Raw genomic sequence first — 14,929 nt, 5'->3', positions numbered from 1 at the left:
TATTTTTCATTTCAGTTATTGTATTGTTCATCTCTGTTTGTTCTGTAATTCTTCTGGGTGTTTCCTCTTTAATTCTTCTAGGTCTTTGTTAAACATTTCTTGCATCTTCTCGATCTTTGCCTCCATTCTTTTTCTGAGGTCCTGGATCATCTTCACTATCATTATTCTGAATTCTTTTTCTGGAAGGTTGCCTATCTTTACTTCACTTAGTTGTTTTTCTGGGGTTTTATCTTGTTCCTTCATCTGGTACATAGTCCTCTGCCTTTTCATTTTGTCTATCTTTCTGTGAATGTGGTTTTCATTCCACAGGCTGCAGAATTGTTCTTCTTGCTTCTGCTGCCTGCCCTCTGGTGGATGAGGCTATCTAAGAGGCTTGTGCAATCTTCCTGATGGGAGGGACTGGTGGTGGGTAGAGCTGGGTGTTGCTCTGGTGGGCAGAGCTCAGTAAAACTTTAATCCGCTTGTCTGCTGATGGGTGGGGCTGGGTTCCCTCCCTGTTGGTTGTTTAGCCTGAGGTGACCCAGCACTGGAGCCTACTCAGCTCTTTGTGGGACTAATTGCGGACTCTGGGAGGGCTCATGCCAAGGAGTACTTCCCAGAAATTTTGCTGCCAGTGTCCTTGTCCCCTCGGTAAGCCACAGCCACCCCCTGGCTCTGCAGCACACCCTCCAACACTAGCAGGTAGTTGTGGTTCAGTCTTCTATGGGGTCTCTGCTCCTTCCTTTGGGTCCTGATGCGCACACTACTTTGTGTGTGCGCTCCAAGAGTGGAGTCTCTGTTTCCCCCAGTCCTGTCAAAGTCCTGCAATCAAATCCCGCTAGCCTTCAAAGTCTGATTCTCTAGGAATTCCTCCTCCCATTGCCGGACCCCCAGGTTGGGAAGCCTGATGTGGGGCTCAGAACCTTCACTCCAGTGGGTGGACTTCTGTGGTATAATTGTTCTCCAGTTTGTGAGTCACTCAGCCAGCAGTCATGGGATTTGATTTTATTGTGATTGTGCCCCTCCTACCATCTCATTGCAGCTTCTCCTTTGTCTTTGGATGTGGGGTATCTTTTTTGGTGAGTTCCAGTGTCTTCCTGTCAATGACTGTTCAGCAGTTAGTTGTGATTCCGGTGCTCTCACAGGAGGGAGTGAGCACACGATCTTCTACTCCACCATCTTGAACCGATCCAATATTTATTTATTTATTTTTGGCTGTGTTGGGTCTTAGTTGGGTCATGTGGTATCTTTCATTGCAGCGTCCAGTCTTCTCCCTAGTTGCAGCTCGCAGGCTTTGTAGTTGTGGTGCGCGGGCTTAGTTGCACCTCAGCATGTGGGATCTTAGTTCCCCGACCAGGGATCAAACCCGCATCCCCTGCATTGGAAGGTGGATTCTTTTTTGTTGTTGTTGTACGTGGGCCTCTCACTGTTGTGGCTTCTCCCGTTGCGGAGCACAGGCTCCGGACGCACAGGCTCAGCGGCCACGGCTCATGGGCCCAGCTGCTCCGCGGCATGTGGGATCCTCCCGGACCAGGGCACGAACCCATGTCCCCTGCATCGGCAGGCAGACTCTCAACCACTGCGCCACCAGGGAAGCCCTGGAAGGTGGATTCTTAACCACTGGACCACCAGGGAAGTCCCATAAATGTTCTTTATTGTTCAAGTCATTTTGAGTTGAGTTTTCTGTAACTTGTGGTCAGAGGCATCCTAATGGACGCAGAGTATCATAAAATCAGGCCTAGGGTTCTCTGGCTCTTGGAGTGCTTTTCCTTTGTGCAGCCTTCCCCAAGTCAGGATAAATCTCATTTTCCTCTCCCAAGGAAGCACTGTTACTTTGACAGCAAAAAGTCTTTGGTGTGAGACTGGGAGTTTGTGGCAGTTATGGAGGTGCACCACCCAGATCTCCCTTCAAGGAGGAACTTACCACGTGGCTGCTCTTGGAGCTGAAACCGTGCTCTTCACAGCACTGGCTAATGGCTGAGCATAGCAGAGGTGTGAGGCCTGGCCTCTTCTGCCCAGTGTAGGACTCCTCTAACCAGCAGTCTTTCCTCTAGAGCCTTTTCCTGCCCAGTGCTGCTCTTCCCTCTTCTCCCTTTCACAGACACCATTGCCCCCCACCCCATACTGCTCGCACACCTCACTGTCTCAGCATCTGCTTCCAAGAGGACCCAACTGGCACAGAGTGGAAGATCACTAACGACTCCATCTGAAGGACTTGTCCGGCCTGGTCTGAAAATAGAAGACCTACTTTCTCCTCCTTGTCATTCTATATCTTTTTAAACATATTCCTAATATCTTGAGCATCAGATCAGTAGACACTCAATTATTTAGCAATGAAGTGTCTCTTAATGCCAGCTCAGCTTTGTACTGGAGGCCTTGAGTTCCTTGTCTCAGGCAAGATAATCCTCAGGGAAGTCCCAAGAGATGGGTATAAGTATCCTTATTTAACAGATGAGGAAACTGAGTCCTGAAATGTTAGGTGGTATCCAAGGTCACATCATCAGAAAGTGGCAGCTCTCATTTTATTCAGAGTTGGTCGTTACCCCCTCAGAGAGCCCTGCCTTCCTGTCTACTTCCATTGTTCTCTACTCCTCTGCACCACTTTACCACTCTCTGAAATTACTGTTGCGTTTAGTGTCTGTCTCTCTGAAAGGGAACCTTCCAGGGCAGCCGTCCTATCTTTTTTTTTTTAATAAATTTATTTTATTTTTGGCTGCATTGGGTCTTCGCTGCTGCGCACAGGCTTCCTCTAGCTGCAGTGAGCAGGGGCCACTCTTCATTGCGGTGTGCGGACTTCTCACTGTGGAGGCTTCTCTTGTTGAGGAGCATGGGCTCTAGGCGTGTGGGCTTCAGTAGTTGTGGCTTGCAGGCTCCAGAGCTCAGGCTCAGTAGTTGTGGAGCACAGGCTTAGTTGCTCCGTGGCATGTGGGATCTTCCCAGACCAGGGCTCAAACCCAGGTCCCCTGCATTGGCAGGTGGATTCTTAACCACTGTGCTACCAGAGAAGCCCACGGTCCTGTCTTATTTACTACTGTAACCCCCAAATCTAGAACAATATCTGACACTGAGCAGTATTCAACTAGTCACTGAACGGATTAATAAAGGTAACTAAGCTCATTTTTTTTTTTTTTTTAACTGTGACATAATGAATGTTTGTTGTTTTAAGCCACTAAGTCATGGGGTAACTTGTTAGGGCAGTGATAGATAAAAACATTGTGCTCGGGCTTCCCTGGTGGCGCAGTGGTTGAGTCTGCCTGCCGATGCAGGGGACACGGGTTCGTGCCCTGGTCCGGGAAGATCCCGCATGCCACGGAGCGGCTGGGCCCGTGAGCCATGGCTGCTGAGCCTGTGCGTCTGGAGCCTGTGCTCCGCAACGGGAGAGGCCACAGCAGTGAGAGGCCTGCTTACCGCAAAAAAAAAAAAAAAAAAAAAAAATTTGTGCAGGGGTCTTCCCTGGTGGCGCAGTGGTTGAGAGTCCGCCTGCCGATGCAGGGGACACGGGTTCGTGCCCTGGTCCGGGAAGATCCCACGTGCCATGGGGCAGCTAGGCCCGTGAGCCATGGCCGCTGAGCCTGTGCGTCCGGAGCCTGTGCTCTGCGACGGGAGAGGCCACAACAGTGAGAGGCCTACGTACCGACCCCCCCCCCAAAATAAAAAACATTGTGCAGGTATTATCTACTGAACATCTTAAATAATCAAACCTTTTCTGCCAGCCATTGGGAAAACTCCTAGATTTGGAGTTGAAAGGATCCCCGGGTCAGCTGAGCCCCTGGGCCTTCAGTCAAGGTAACCAAGCCCCAGCATGAGCTCGTCCAGGTGGGCAGGTTTCAGACCAAGGTTTAATGCTGTGTGCATTCACACACCAAAACTATAGAAAGTCTAAGTTGCACTGTGGACTTCCTTGAGGTCGGTCCATCCCAAGAGCTTGGGCTGCTCCAGACTCAGATGGAAGGAGGCAGCACTAGATACCAGAGGAGGGGTCTGAGGGGGGTTGTTTTCATTAATTTTTCTTCTTAAACTTGCCGTTGAAGTAGGGCATCCAGTCCAGAATCAGCCCCAGTCGGTGGCCCACAGCAGCCCCGTGGCACCTGCCACGGGAATCCAGTTTCTGGCCAGCTTCTGGCAGTGTGGGCCCAGGAGTCTGCTTAGCCTCACGGTGCCAGCGCCCCAGCTCAGGGTGACCCTAGCCCCGGGGCCACCTGCTGAAACTAAACTCATCTTTAAGGCATGTTTATATTCATTGTTTTAATAATAATCTGCCACATTTGAACATCACTCCACAGTTTACAAAGTGTTTCCACGGTCATCTCATGTGGTCTTCATAGAAATCTCTGAGGTAGAACTGACACTGTTCCTTCTTCTTCAGGGTCTCCTCACACTTGCTGGTCCTTCTGCCTGGAATGCTTCCTCCACCCCCATTATTTGCCTGCATCACTCTCTGCCTCCTTCTTTGTCACTTCCTAAGAAGGCTGGCCCTGATCCTGCAGCCCAGGTTAGGAACCTGGTGTTACACACTCTCTTCACACAATGGTAGTTAAATAATTAGGTAATTACTTTATGACTGGCTCCCCCACTAGCTGAGGCTCCATGAGGACAGGGCCTTGTCGTACCTGTATATGTCACATACCACTGTGCCTGACACACTGTGGTGCTCATTATACGTGTATATGTGTGTGTGTATGAATATCTATGTATATATCCGTATATGTATAAAATGAATGATTTTCACTCGATAGACGAGGAAATCAAAAGCCTACAGTCTAAGCCACTGTGGGAAGCTGTTTTGTTTGTTACCCACAGTAAGAAATTTATTATTCATCATGACCCCAGGAAACATGCATCCACACACACATACGACAGGGGTTAACTTATTGTGAACTAAGCACTGATATTTTCTATTCTATTCAACTTGACTTCATTAAAAAATATTTAGTTCTAATCTATTTCATTTATTTCATGACCAATTCATGTGTGAACAACCTTGGCCTAAGTGACTTGCTCAAGGTCATCTTGCTAGTATAGTGGTGGGATTGGGAGAATAATTGAGCATTTCCCATCTATGACTCTCTAGTGGGTTTCTTGCCCTAAGGCAAACCTATCACAAAAATCTTGTGTCAGTTTTGGTAACCAAAGAACAAATTTGTTCTTTTGCTTTTCAGTCGCAGTTAAGGCAAGGCTGGTCTCACCATCTGTAGGCATTTCAATTTGGTTTGTCCAGACACCTTGGTTCTCTGCAATGCAGCTGTCTAGAAGTCTCTTCCTAGAAGCTCCAAAGGGAAAGATTTAGCCCTAATGGGTGGCACACCCAGACTTGCTGGAATTCTCATCCACATTACACCAAACATGAACATATGGACAAAGGCGCATGGCATATTAAATGATTTACTGGGGTCAAAGATCAAGTCAATGGCAGACATCCTCAGGGTCTGCTAGGCTAGGACACAGGGAAGCCCCTGCTAGGCAGGGCCATCAGCCTGGACCTGGTCAGCCATCAGCCAGTTAATCTACAACGGTACCTTCTTTTCCTACCAGAGGGAGGTTTGACTTGAACTCCTGGGAGACCTGCCTTCTTGGAAGCTAGATTTCTCTGCTTCAGAGTCTAATTTAGCTGGTATTGGACTCAGAAAGCCTAGAGAAAGCTGAAACTTGTTTATTTGTTCTTTTATTCCTGGATTTATAACTTGACCTAATATACTGTATGTCTGTACATGTGTTGATCTCAAAAAATGTTTGAGCTTGCCTGCTTCTCAGGCCATGTTGGCAGGCAGCTGTTAAAGCCATCAGTGATGTTTGCTTCCAGTTACAAAAGAAAACATTCTCTATTTGGGGCTATGTTGTTGTTTTTTTCTTTCCTGATTTAAAAGGGGGAAATATGTTTCCCAGTAGAGATGTGGGCCACCCCCGCCCATCCCCTTCTAGGGCTAAGAATGACTAAGAAACCTTTTCGGCACACCTGGTTCATCATCTTTCTCATATTCAAACTCTTTTTCTCTCCCTGTGGAAGTATTCTTAGTGGATTTGTTTTAAAATTATTTGAGCAACTGGGCAGGTTTTCTCCCTTCCCTGAAGATACCAGTTTATGGTTCAACATCTCCCTTAAACTCTGGTGTGTTTTTAGCTCAGAAAGAGCCAGGTTGTATCCCATTATCAGGTGCACTGATGAAATAACTGCTGATGGGACCAAGAAAACATGAGTAATTCTAACCTCTGCCCAGAACCTTTGAAGGAATGCATAAACCCTGACCTTGCTTTGGTGCTTTGGAGAGACCATCTGGGGAAAACTTCATTTCCCAAAATATATATGAAATTGAGAGTTCCTCTGGCTGGGAAGTAGGAAAAACCATATGGCAAATGTGGGGTTTGCATATGCAAATATTTGTTTCCGAGAAAACGATTTAAACATGGTAAGTACACTCTTGAAGGACTGACCTGTACCCTGGGGTAAAGCAGGGGAGGAGACGGAGGTGGAGAAGAATGAGGAATAGAGAAGCCAGACTTGAGCTGGGAAACAGTACACAGGGCAGGATGACTTGCTGGAAGTTGGAGGTGCCTTTGGAAGTGTCAGACCAAAGTTCAGTAACCAGTTGGAGGCAAGAGAGGCAGGGAAGTTTGAAAATGAGGAATGGGAGCCTGTAGGGAAGATGTGGCTGCCTAAATGAAAGAGGATTGGAGGAAAAAAAAAAAAAAAGACTTGACAAATAGTACCTCAGAGGAATCCAGGGATGGTTAGGATCCCTCAAAAGACAGCTTTGACTCAAAATTGAAGATGTGATCTGGGCCACTACATGAAAGGTCTCAGTAATCCCAGGATTTCTGACTACAGGACATAGTCAAGTTGAAATTGCTAAGCCACCAAGCTAATGTGCTGATCACCTGAACTGAATGACTCTAAGAGACAAGACTTTTAAATGGTATCTTTTTTTAAAATTTCAGATCCCAATTGTTCATTCCCGGTATATAGGAAAGCAATTGGTTTTTGTATACTGACTTTCTAAGATGGAATCTCTCTCCATTTATTTAGATCTTCTTTTATTTCTTTCATCAGTGCTCTGTAGTTTTCTACATATAGATCCTGTACATGTTTTGTTAGATTTTATACCTAAGTATTTATATTTTTTGGTGCTATTGTAAATGGTATTTAAAACATTTTTCAAATCCCAATTGTTCATTGCTGGTCTCTAGGAAAGCATAAGAAACTAGACTTTTATCTTATCTGCCGTTTTGAGCTTGTACCCAAAGCCACTCTTAGTGAGGGCAAGCTGGGGCAGGATGGGTCAGTAATCACAGCTGTCCCCCTCCCCATCTTTCCCTCCTTCCTCACTTTGTAAATATTTGTTTATTTCATTTGACCGAGTTGATGTTATGCCAAAGAACTTCTAGGGAGGGGTGGGTACTGTTGAGAAATAAGGGAAAACGTGTAACTCTTGAGGTTAAGATCTTCGGAGGAGAGATTTTTGAGGTCTTAGTGTTTGAGAGAGAATGGTGGGTGTGGGAAAATTAGAGGTAGCAGCAACATGAAAAGGGAGAGAGGGCTTCACCAGACGACGTGGGTAAAAATGAAGGCATATTATGCCTGGCGTTATATGTAACAATCTACCAAAATAGTATGTGAATTGAGATCAAACTCCCGTTTTTGGCTCAGAGTAATTAGAGTATAATTAAGTCATTGCTGTGTTAACATTTATGCTAATGTTGGTTTCAGAAAACAACGAGATTGCAAACATGAACAGTCTCTGTGTGACTCGGGGTTCGTGGCTGATTTGATGCTTGTTGCTTGTGACAAAGTGGGGCTTTCAGTGGAAACTGGGTTGAGGAAAATGAGAAGATTGTAGGGAGGGAAAAATTAGGAATTTGGGATTAGCAGATACAAATGACTATGCATAAAATAGATAAACAACGAAGTCCTCCTGTACAGCACAGGGAAGTATATTCAATATCTTGTAATAATCTATAATGAAAAAGAATAGATAGATAGATAGATAGATATAAAACTGAATCACTTTGCTGTACACCGGAAACTAACATAACATTGTAAATCAACTATACTTCGATAAAAAAATTTTTTTTTAAATGAGAAGATTCTATCCCCAACCTTTTTATCCCCCAGTGCCTGGCAAGGTACCTGGGAAGTAGTTCTCAATACACGTATATTGAACAAATCTGGAAGCAACTCAGCAAATTTAACTTTAATGCCCATGTGTCCAAGGTGGGGGCAGGGTAGAGATGAGTTTAAGCAACTGTTATTAACATAATCGAGGATAACAGTTAAATCAAGATTCATGTGGCTTTCAGGGATTTTTACTGACAACAGGTAAGACCGACACTCTGGACAGAAGGCAGTAGCTCACTCAGTGACTGAGGTAGCTGAAGACATGGCTCTGCTTTGATGTCTGTGAACTCACACCTTCCCTAAATCTGCAGAATATCTGCTGAGCTGTCACAGAATGAAATGTGTAGCTAAGGAGATATGTTGGTGTGCTGGAGGACCATGTAGTGATAGGATGACCCTTAGAATCTCTTCTAATTAGGATCACCTATGGTTCCCTTGAGCGGAAGCCCTTGAGCCTTGACGGATGGTGCAGAAGGGCAACTAAGAGGTAGCAAGTGCAGTGGGGGAACCACTTCTTTTTTAAAAAATTAATTAATTAATTAATTAATTTGGCTGCGTCGGGTCTCAGTTGAGGCACATGGGATCTTTGTTGTGGCTCGCACCATCTTTCATTGTGTTGTGAGGGCTCTCTAATTGAGGCGTGTGGGCTCAGTAGTGGTGGCGTGGGCTTAGTTGCCACATGACATGTGGGATCTTATTTCTACCAGGGATCGAACCCACCTTCCCTGCATTGAAAGGCAGATTCTTAACCTCTGAACCACCAGGGAAGTCCCAAGGGGGAACCATTTCTAAGAGGGCTGCTCTGAGTTGTGATTACTTGGTGTATAAGGGAAAGGACGTCTTCCCACCAAAGGCCCAGCTTTCATTCTGAGTCCCAGGGAAATAATTCACGCAAAGTTTTGACCTGGAACGTTTCCCCAAGAACTGGCATATTATGTGCATGTCTTTCACGCCTCTGAAAACACTAAATAAGTTTCTTTAGGTGGTTACCATACCCAAGAATGCCACCATTTTCTTCTTAGGCAAGGACCTAAAATTCAATAATAATATTACTTCACAGAGGGACAAATGTCCATTAACAGTTAAATAAGGAGGTAGGTTTTATTGTGTGAGGAGAAGCGCATAAGCTTTGCAATCAGTTGAGTTGTTTTCAGTTCTGCCATACACTAGCTTTGTGGCCTTTGACAAATCACTTGACCTCTCTGAGTCTCTGAGAAATAGGGATGTTTCGTTGACCTTATAGGTTGTTGTAAGCAGTAAAGTACTATACATTAATTATGATTATTATTGGGGCAAAACTGGTATCAGGACTCCCTGAAAATTGTTCCAGGAGAGAGTCCATTTAGAAGGATTGGCCTGTCGAATGAACAGTCTAGTCAAGGAGTGCTAAGAGTTTTCATGGGAGGGCTTGAAACATGAATTTGCTTTGATGGGTGGGTGGGATTCGGATTCAAGAGAACTTTTCCAGAAAGAGAACAGGTGGGAGCAAATGCTCAGAGGCCAGGATAAACAAGATATTCATGTCACCTATCAAACACTCCCCGCACGCTCTGCATTGCAACTTCTTTTACGTGCTGTTGTCTAGTTTAACATATACATAATAACACAGTGAATTAGGCTTTGTCATCCCTATTTTACAGATGATGAAACTGAGCCTTCAGTAAGATTGTTTTGCCCAAGGTCACCTAATAAAGCAATGGCAGAGCCAGGGCTCAAATCCAGATTATCTGGACCAAATCCAAAAGTCCTTCCACAGTATATGCTGCTTGTTTGGAATACAGCAAATAGTTTCAGTTTGGATGGAACGGAAGGTTTCATGTTGGGGCACTAAGGATGGAAAGAGGTCAGGGTAAACCAGAATACTGAGGCGAGGCAAAGGGGTTTGTACTGACAATGAAGCCTAGGGTGGCAAAGGTCTGTGAGCAAGCGAGTAACATAACTAAAGATTGTCCAGGATTTCCAAGTTCAAGGCTCTGTGGAGGCATAGGCTGTACCAACTAATAATTAGGCAGTTCAGAACCGAGAAAGCTACCCCCTTGTCATTTATTCCTGAATGATTCCTCCTCTTGAACTTATTTTCTCAATTGTGTTATTCCTGAGTACTCTTAAATACTGCAGTTTCCACCCCACAGATAGCATCATATTTCAGTAATGAGCAAAGTGAAAAAGATTCAGCTTGGTCCTGGATCCAGTAGTGAACTACAGTGAGGAAAGTACTCACACAAAGACTATTATAGGACCCTGAGTACCACTGAATCAAGCCTTCCTGTAAGAGCCTTCTACATTCTTTTCCTAAGCTGAAGGTTTCAGTGTAGGTCAATGGTGAAAGACGAACTGCTGGAGGGCTAACAGACAATGCCCACTCCTTACATTGTGTGAGGGAATTTCTCCACTGATTAAGTAGTAGTTTGCTTGGGGTCTTAAGTGTGTAGCTGCAGTAGCAATTCTTTCTGTCCTTCAATCCTTCCTTTTTAACTGAATTTTAAAATGAATGCTGATCTTCAAAGCTTTAACAAATGTATATGCCCTATGACCCAGCAGTATCACTGTTAGGAATTTATCAGCAAATTCAACAATGTGAATATGGAATGCTCTTTATAATGCCAAAACATTGGAAACACCTGTTTCCAACAATAGGGAATTGGTTGAGTAAATTGTGGTACATCTTATTCAGTGGAATGCTATGCAGCCATTAAAATGATACTGTTGAAGAATATTTAATGACAGAAAATGTCAACTCCCATGGCACATCAAAATTCTTAGGTAGAATTGATATAATATGATCCCTTGGATATGCAACCACATTAGCTCTGTCACCACCTGACCTTTAACTCCTAACCTTACACCTGGGATGCTGGAGATGTTGGAATTAATGAGCAAATCAGCAATTCCCAGCATCTTCTACCTAGTGCCATGTCATCTTTAACCAAGGGTGCAACTAACTGTGTGTAAAATAAGTAAAGTTCTTGAATTTGCTAAAACGAGTTACATCACAAAGGCTCTCCAGTTAAAAAATAAAATAATAAAAGAGAAAGGAAAAAACTCCCCTCCCTCTAGCCTCCCCTCAAGCCTCTAATCTCATCTACCAAAAAGAACTGTACTTTACTGTCCACAAAACAGCCTGTTTTCAAAGTGAGAGGAGAATTGCTCCGTGAGGACAGCCATCAGTAACTGCGGTTCATGAATTCCTGCTTGTTTATAGAAAGCAGGGGCTAAGGATAGACACTTTGAAACCACCTGTGAAAGAATTAAAGACCAAGGGGGGCAAAACCCCCATCACAAACAGAATCTCACTGATCAAGTGTGAAAGAAAAGGAAGAAAGAAAAAGCCAAGTAGATCTTTGCAGGCAACCACTAGATGGACATAGAATTCAAAAACATTCTTTAGTGAGATCAAGGATGGCAGGCTTTGAAGCCTGGAGGGCTGGCGAGTCTCAGGAACAGCCTGGCCGTGGCAATCCACACCGAAGCATCCACAGTCTTGCACTTGCTGGAGTAAAGCATTTAAATTGGAACAATGTCAAATTTCACAGCTATCTTATGTCCAGTGACCTTACGGGACCCCAAAGGAAAGACAGATAAAAAATGATTGTTCTCAACAAGTTCCTGAAAGCGAAGAAGTCACACAGGCAACCTCAAGAAACAACTTCAAAACGAAAATGTCCACAAACTATTGCATGCAGGGCAGCAAGCAAACAACGCTTATTTATTTATTCATCTATTGATTCTTTTTACCGAGAACTCAGCGGTGTGTTCTTACTCTTTACAGAACACACACAAAGATAAATTCCACCTCCACAGTACGTTTATGAGGATGTTATTGTGGGAGAGGAAGAGGTCACAACCATCTTGAATTATTTAATCAATTTGAAACAGGTTTTATTGTTATAAAGAAAGTGAGACATTGTATCAGACCAAAAAAACCCTACAAGCAATGCATGTCTTTTAGACCAGAATTTCAGTGACACTTCACATGCCTTAACTGCGTGTAAGTGAATCATCTTAATTTTTTAAAGAGAAATTGTAAAAGAAATAAACATTACAGATGTAGCTAAAATTCCCTTTCATCATGGCCCCCAAACCTCCTACCTTCCTTCCCAGAGGCAGCCACTACCATGAGTTTGAGGTATATAATTCTGTTCCAATTTTTTACTTTTACATGCATGTATATGGTCCCTAAAGAATTATGATATTGTTTTTTGTGTTAGATTTTTTTCATAAATGGTATCATACCGTATATACTGCTCTGAATTTATTTTATTACACTCAACTTCATGTTTTTTCTACCTGCTCAGATAATTGCTTCATTCCTTTTTTGAACTTAATGTTTTAAAGGAAGAAAAAGTTTATTCATACCAGAACAGTTACACGTACCTATATGTTTCTGTCTGACTCTGATTGGGACTCTAAAGTCAGGAGGACTTCTTGGAAGAAGGGAGGCCTACATTCAGTTTCTGAAAGAGGTGAAAAAAATGCTAAGTGACAAAGAATGTCATAGGGCATTTCAGAGAGACCCCTTAAAATAATGTCCTAAACTAGGAATTGTGAGGTTTGCTGTATGATCTTCCCTTCACTATTTAGAATATAGGTTCTATGGCTTTTTTTTTTTTACATTTTGGTTAGGTGAAGGTTTCGACTGTGAAGGCTATGTTTAAAAAGGAATGTATACTAATCAAGTCAAGATTCACTAAAACCGAACAACTTCAGAAATTCTATAGAACGCTAGCATTTAAGTCCAACAGGTGGACACACAAACCAATTACAAATGAAATAATCTTTGATCAATGGAGTTGCTGGTGTGTGCTGAATAAAATACATTCAAAACGTATTTGTGGTGTGAGATAAAGATATGGAGGTCGAAAGTAAGTGCCGCTTATGTTAGTAGTTTTAATTTTACCTTGTCAGCGCCCCGTGTACAAAACTTGAGAAAGCGAGACTTTGATTTGTTCAAGTTTCCTTAAGGAGGGGCCACAGAATCCTTGAAGCATGATTTGAAAAAGATGGATAAGATATTCCACCCAAAATTCAACATCACCTTTAATCTTGCCCTCTCCTCCTCTAATCCCTAGGTAATGTTTTGTGCTTCTTTTGCAGGAAAGCAATTTTGTTAATCACTTTAGCACCAATTCTTGCATCCCTGGCAATACTCAGAACTGCTTCCATCCAAGTCTTTGATGTGGGAAAGAAACACACACACTCTTTCGCATGTAATCTGAAAACAATTCACCTCTTGCCAATGAATGCACAGCACTCCACTTTAATAGAGAGCAAGTTCTGTGGAGGTTTCTAATCCTTTCTGCCAAAGAAGAGAAGAGAGAGAATCACTCAGGTAGCCCAACCTCATTCAGGAGTTAAAATCACTTGGAATGTTTTGTGGTGTGTGGGCTTTTTAAAAATATCACTTGCTGAAGATTACTGCTCTCAGGGGAAATCAAAACAACTCAAGATCAAAATAAATAAATAAAAAATAAAAAATAAAGATTCCCCATCCCCAACACAAACAGGATATTCTTCTCAACTCAGATAACTCTTGATCTAAGTGTATTACAAGAAACCTGCTTTAATCCCTCAAAGCAATGGTGTTATAGATAAGTAGCGGTAACATAGGTGGCTTAAATTCCAGAAATGTACAAAAGATTCGGTTGGAAATAAAACTAAAAAAGAAAGAAAGCTCAATTCTTCATTGCTGTGACTTGAAGAGGTAAATTTAGGGCAGTAAAAATGCAAAGAATGACCCCTAAAAAAGAAATAGCTATAAAAGTCTAGAATTGTCTTAATGGTCTCGTAGGCTGCCTACAGTGTGTGTCTTAATGTGTGTGTTAGGGATGTGTTTGTGTAAGCATTTTAAGAAAGAGAAATTGTTTTACTGATTTCTGGATCTAATGGGGTTCATTTGAAAATCTCTTTATACATTTTCTATGATATTACAACATTCTGAAGCTTTGTTTCACAAATGACTTTTATAATTTTTTAATTTCCAGCATTTTATCTCTGTTTAGTCTTTTTTCCTAACATATCCCTGCTTACTTAAATGCAATGAGAAGGACTTTATTCTTATTCCATCAGTAATTGTCATATTTTCACAATCTGCATGTTAATTTTGATCTACCTTCTGACATCCTAGTTAACATATTGCTTATTCCCCCCACCCCCTTCTTCATTGTAGTGCCACTGCAAGGTAGTGGCAATTTCTTTCATTATTCCCGAAATATGCTTGAAAATACTCTTTTACCTTTTTTTAAGAGATAATCTTATTATTCAATAGGTAATACAAATAGTTAATAGTTTAAACTTCAAAAGATATAAAATAGTGTATAGTAAAAAAAAAACCCTGTCCCTTACCCACCCATTTCTCCCCCTTAGAAGCAAACACTGGTACTAGGTTTTGTGTATTTCTCCAGAGAGATTTGGCACACAAAAAGTCAAAGCAGGCAAATATAGTTTCCCACTGTCCACCCCCCCCGTCCATGGCAATATATTATCCACACTCTGCGTTTTGCTTTTTTCACTTAATGTATATTAGAGATCCTTCTGTAACAATGCGTCTGATCTGATCTCCCTCATTCTTTTTCACAGCTGTTTACTATTCTATTCTATGGATATCCCATGATGTATTTAAACAGTTTGGAATACATTTGTTCCAAACATTTCTATTCTCTGTCTATTCTATTCTTGTTTCTTCTCAGGTTGTTTCTAGGACTCTATCATGGGTACTGCTGAATAAGTAACATGGATTTTAATTGTAACATGGAAGGCTCTTGAAAAAATTTAAAATTTTTATTTTCTAAAATCTTTGAAACTTAAAAAAATTACCCAAAGGAATATGGGTTTATAGTTTTC

At 42.5% G+C, this 14,929-nt stretch overlaps 1 long non-coding RNA gene and 1 pseudogene across 1 annotated transcript in view; both read right to left on the bottom strand.

Moving 5' to 3' along the window:
• Nucleotides 1-14,929, bottom strand: part of LOC132507559 (uncharacterized) — a 38,727-nt gene that overhangs the window by 13,027 nt on the left and 10,771 nt on the right. The gene's annotated exons all lie outside the window — the stretch shown is intronic.
• On the bottom strand, nt 3,980-4,197 carry LOC132507475 (cytochrome b-c1 complex subunit 10-like; annotated as a pseudogene).

This window comes from Lagenorhynchus albirostris, chromosome 16 (assembly GCF_949774975.1).
Source record: "Lagenorhynchus albirostris chromosome 16, mLagAlb1.1, whole genome shotgun sequence".
In the NCBI taxonomy this organism is placed as follows: domain Eukaryota; kingdom Metazoa; phylum Chordata; class Mammalia; order Artiodactyla; family Delphinidae; genus Lagenorhynchus; species Lagenorhynchus albirostris.
This window is presented reverse-complemented; position numbering and strand designations above follow the sequence as displayed.